This window comes from Gossypium raimondii, chromosome 7 (genome assembly GCF_025698545.1).
Source record: "Gossypium raimondii isolate GPD5lz chromosome 7, ASM2569854v1, whole genome shotgun sequence".
Taxonomy (NCBI): Eukaryota; Viridiplantae; Streptophyta; class Magnoliopsida; order Malvales; family Malvaceae; genus Gossypium; species Gossypium raimondii.
Genome location: NC_068571.1, coordinates 13,390,181 through 13,395,655, shown reverse-complemented (window position 1 = coordinate 13,395,655; position 5,475 = coordinate 13,390,181).

Here is a 5,475-nt window from a genome sequence, read left to right as displayed (position 1 = left end):
TCATGGCTATTCCTTTCAGTGGACTCAATTGCCATTAGTCTCGTTTGATCGAGGAAAGTCGAGTAAGAGGAGCTATGTTCGAGTGAACCAACGCATCGACTTGAGAACAAGTCGCTTCGAAGAAGGGGGGATGATACGACCACCTTGGCGCCCTTGGTTCGATTCATCAAGCGCCATTCGAAAACTTTCTAAGTGAATTAACTTGTTCGACTCCATGGAGTTCAATTGAGTGATTCTAGCTCGTTGAGCTTAATTCGCTTTTATTTAATTTCATGCATTTTTAATTTGTTGGAATAAATTAAATGAGTTAGTTTATTAAATTTAGTTCACTCAAATAAGTGTTAGAATTAATTTTAGTTCAACTTAAATAAGTGTCGATAATTAATTTGTTTAAATCTTGACAATTTTAATTATTTGTGTTTAATGTGTTTCATGCATGCTTTTAATATGTTTTAGTTATTACATAGCATAAATAAGCCTGTTTCATTACATCTAATTAATGTGTCTTGTTTTTTATTTAATATGTCTAAATTCAATTAATTTTACTTTGTCTTGCTGCTGAATTCATTGTGTCTTGAGCTCATTCAATTTCCTGAAAGACCAAGTTGGATCTAAGAGGTGATGAGCCTTTCCAAGTACTCGAGCGGATCAATGATAATGCATACAAAATTGACCTACCTGGTGAGTACAATGTAAGTTCTACTTTCAATGTAGCTAACTTATCTCCATTTGATTTTTCAGATTCGAGGACGAATCTTTTTGAGGAAGGGGGAATGATACGAGTCACAAAGGCCCAATTCAAGCTCAAGGACGTGATGGGCTCAAATTACCACAAGGCCCAATAACGAGGTCAAAGACCAGAAAAATGCGTATGAAACTAAATGGAATCATTCAAGACTTCATTAGCAAGGCCTTAGATGCGTATACAAAGGAAAACTAAAATTAAGATTCACTTTCTTATTTTCAAGAAAATCAAGAAACCGAATCTTGGTCCAATTTTGCTGTTTTGAGCGATTTCAAGAATCAAGAAAATTAAGATTTCAAATCTTGGAAATCTTAGTCCAAGAAACCAAATCTTGCAGCTAAGGCGTATTAGATCTCAGTTACGAGAATCAATGAACCAATTTCGGGAGAGAACGGGTCACAAGCCCAAGTTCTTGAAGACACGGCCCAATAAGATGTTCCAAGCCCAATCAAGAAGTTCAAACTAGACTTAGTTGAAAATCAGGCCAAATTGTCAAAGTGGCCCAACTTGTTAAGTTTTAATTCTTTAAATACTTAGTTTAATTTTTAGACTTTATGAATTAAATTCTATGTAAACATTCAGTCCAAGAGGCCTATTTAAAGACCTTGGCCGAATTTTCCTTTAAAAGTCAAACAATTAGGTTTTTTCTTAGTTTTCCTAATAGGGTTAGGAAAGTAGTAGTAGGCCTATATATGTAAGGCTTAGCCTGCCACCCACACACACAACACATTGAAATCAGATTTTTTTTATTGAGTGAAAAAATTCTCTTTGATTTTTCTCCAAGAATTCTTTTTTGACTTTTTTTTAGAAGTATTTTTAACAATCTTTTTTTATTGTGGGAGCCATCTTCAGCCTTCTTCTTGCCGTTGTTCTACATCGGAGGGCAGATTTGAGCCGTTTGAAGGGAGTTGTGAAATCTTTCTTAATTTCAAGGCTTCTTAGGACTTTATTCATCTTTCTTGTTGTTCTTTCTTCTTTAATTGTTTATGTTTATGTCGCTTGGTTGATTAACTTAATTTAATTTCTCTTGTTGCATTTTCAGCCATTCCAATCTTCAAGAATCTGTTCGGCACCATTCTTGGCATTAAAGAAACGTCCCTTGGTCATACTCTACAATAGATCTTACCGCCCAAGCCTCCTAATTTTGATTCAGTTCGATTTGTTGGGTTTTGAGTTTATTTCCCTGTTTTGTGTTCTCTTTTGTAGATTCGGCTTGGGGGAGTCTTTTCTTGAAACTAAATTTTTGTTTCTTTATTTCCAATCAACGCTATTAATAAGTGTTTCGATTCTTGGCTGATTCTATCTTGTTTTGGGTGTTTCGTTTAAGATCTGTTAGTTCTAAGTTTAATTTTCTGTTTCATTTCAGATTCGAGTGTCTAGAGTTTTCATAGGAGTTTTTTGTGACTTGGCAACTCGATCTTGGTTCGCGCGCAATCTCTTATTAGACAGGTTTTTGAAGTCCCCTATTCTCAATTTAGGAAATCATTCAAAATTGTACAAAAAGAATTATAAGTCATAGTTTATATGTCTAGATTCCTTAGTGAGTCTATTTTCAATGAAAACAAGCAGAATCACCATATGAATCCCGTACAATTGGATAATATATTTCTAGTGAATAGAGGTCAGAACCGTCAGACAGTGAAATAGGGGAGATTTTAACGAATTTACTGTACTATTTGGCTTACCCAAAAATTCTGGAAATTTTATGATAAAAAGATATATGACTTTCAGGGAAAATTTACGGATCTAAATTTCAAGTTTCGTAATCCGAGTTATATTTGTTTAAGTATTCGAAAAATTTTTAATGTTCTCGGTTTGGACCCAAACCATTTTTGTTGCATGTTTTAGGGTCTCGAGGTTCCTTTTTAAGGACATATTGATTGAACGTGAGCGAATTAATTTTAAAAGTAAATTTTATGCTCCGAACTAATAAGTCAGATAACACCTCGTGCTCGACTCCCGCAATGGTCTCGGATAAGGGGTGTTACAAAAAAATACTTTTAGGACCCCGTTTCTGTGAATAGGGTTTATAAATATTTTCATTAATTATATTTGGGGTTACCTTAGAAGGGAATTGAATAATAGTTAAATATTTTTAAGTATTAAGAGTTTAATTAAAGTAAAGGGACTAAATCAAATAAGGGATAAAAGTAGGAATTACTACTAAATTTTAAGATGAAACTAGCTTAAGGGACTTATCAAATAAATAAGCCAATAATTATAAGGGTACGGTGATGGTGGATGGTTTTAATAAAGGTTATAGTATTATAAATATATATAATAAGTTAGTATAATAATCATTAAAGGAATTATAAAAGTAAATAAATAATAAAAACAAATTGAATAAAGCACAAAAGAGTCCACTAAAAGAAAATCTACTCTTTTTCTTCTTCTTGCCGAAATTATTGAAAAATAAAGAGGAAAGGAATCATTGATAAAGCTTGTGTATTTGGTTTGAAGGACTTGCATATCGAGAAACAAGAGATCACGTTGCTAGTCATGGAAAAGAAAAGGCTAGGGAATAATTATCTACAAGTGTAGTTTCGGTAAGTTCGTAGACTTGAACTTAAATTTTCTATTAATTACTTAATTAATCAATGTTATTTTAATACTTGATAAACAATCGTACGTGTATTATCGAATAAAGAAGTTAAGTGATGAATGAGGAAATCATGGAAGTAAATAATTACAAAATCGTCGGTATAACCGACTAGCGCTGGGTGCAAACATTGTTGGTTTATCCAACTAGTGTTGGGCTCACTATTGATTTTGTCGGTATATTCGACTAGCACTAGGCGCAACTTTTGTCAGCATGTTTGACTAGTATTGGGTACACAATCATCGGTATAATCGACAAGCGCTAAGCGCAAACATCATTGGTTTATCCAACTAGAGCTGGGCTCACATTTTATATTGTCTATAAATCAGACCGGTGCTGGGCGCAAACTCTTCTGCGATTTATTCGCTAGGCACTAGGTGCCATATAACTAATAGGCCACACGACAAGATTATGTGATTTATCGAAAAGAGTTGGTTATAACTATTACTAAAGAAGAATTTTAATTTTTATTTGGTTGAGATATAAACTCATATGATTCAATTATTCTTATGGTTAGTTATATAAATGAAATCTATTAAATGCAAATTGGTTTCCCTGTTGCAGGTTAGATAAATAGTAAACTCAAACTCGACATCCAACTAGAATCCCGTAATCAATGTTGGTGATTTTTCTTTTGTGATTTTGGCATGCACCTAGGGTGTAAATATGTCCTAGAAGTTGAATCTTTTGAATATGTGATTATGGGTTTGTATATATAGATATAAGTTTATGTAGCATGTTTTGGTGATGGTTGGATTTTCTTGTATTTATGTTCATGTGATAAGTTTAATGAAATTAGTTGTTTTGAGGATGATTAGTATAGGTTATGCATTTACCATATTAAATTATTTGAATGCTTGGACATTATTTCAGGTACCTATGAATGGTATATTGGTTTTGGATGGATGATTTAAATGTGGTGTCAATGAGGGCACATTGGTTAGGCACTTAAGATGTTTGTTTCGATATGGTTTGAGCATGTTTTATTGTGTTTTGATGTTGCTTAAGGTCCCTTTTGAAGTGTACTTAGAATGGTTAAATGGTTATGCTTGTAAGGTTTTAGGAAAGGGCTTTTTTTTAGGTGAATTTTAGTGCACATGGCCTGATACCCGGGCGTGTGTCTCAACTGTGTGTGACATACGGCCTGGCGACACGATCTTGTGTCCCCTATTAGTTTCTTTGCATACAAGTCAAAAAGTTACATAGCCTAGCAGATGGCCTAGAACAGGGACGTGTGGGGCAAGTTCGAGATTTACACAGGCAAGGACACAGGCTAGGACACGGTCAAGTGTCCCTAGTTTGAAGGTTACATGGCCAGGGGACGCGAGCATGTGCCCCAGTCGAGCCACACGGGCTTGTGATCCCTACAAAATTTTATAACTTTTTCTTAAACTTCCCAAGTGTTAGTTTCTTTGCATACAAGCCAGGGAGTTACATGGCCTAGCACACAGCCTAACACTCAAGCATGTGGGGCAAGTTCGAGAGTTACACAGGCCGGAACACGTTGAAATACCATCCAACATTTTAGAACTAAAAACTTTGAAATTAAATACCATTTCATTAGAGATCATGTCCAAAAGGATGAAATAATTCTAGAGTATATAGACACCTTAAACCAATTAGCTGACATTTTCATAAAACGATTAACAAAGAAAGATTTTGGACATTTAGGGAAGAAATAGGTTTAACAACCTTGCCTTAAATTTGTGTCCCAATCTTCTTGTACCATATTTGATTATTTTATTGCTACAAGCTTGTTGAGCATGGATTTCATGGATTTTATATGCAAAAAGGTAGGGGGAGTTTCCTGTGAAAAATTGTTCTATTTTTATTTCATTTCACATTTAAAAAAAGTGGTATTAACTTAGTCTTTTTTTTTACATATTCTTACTTCATGCATTTCATGCATTTTACACACACTACATATCTTTATGCATATGAAATGTTGAGGAACTGTTTTGGAGTCATTTTAGGACACTTAGGAAATAATACAACAAAAAATTCTAGTTTTTGTTGTTTTACTACACTTGGAAAACATAATGCTAATTTGGTATCGATACCAAATAAAAATATCGATACTCGTGTAAAAATATCAATACCACGGGGCTTTTAAAGGTGTTTGCAGCTGTTT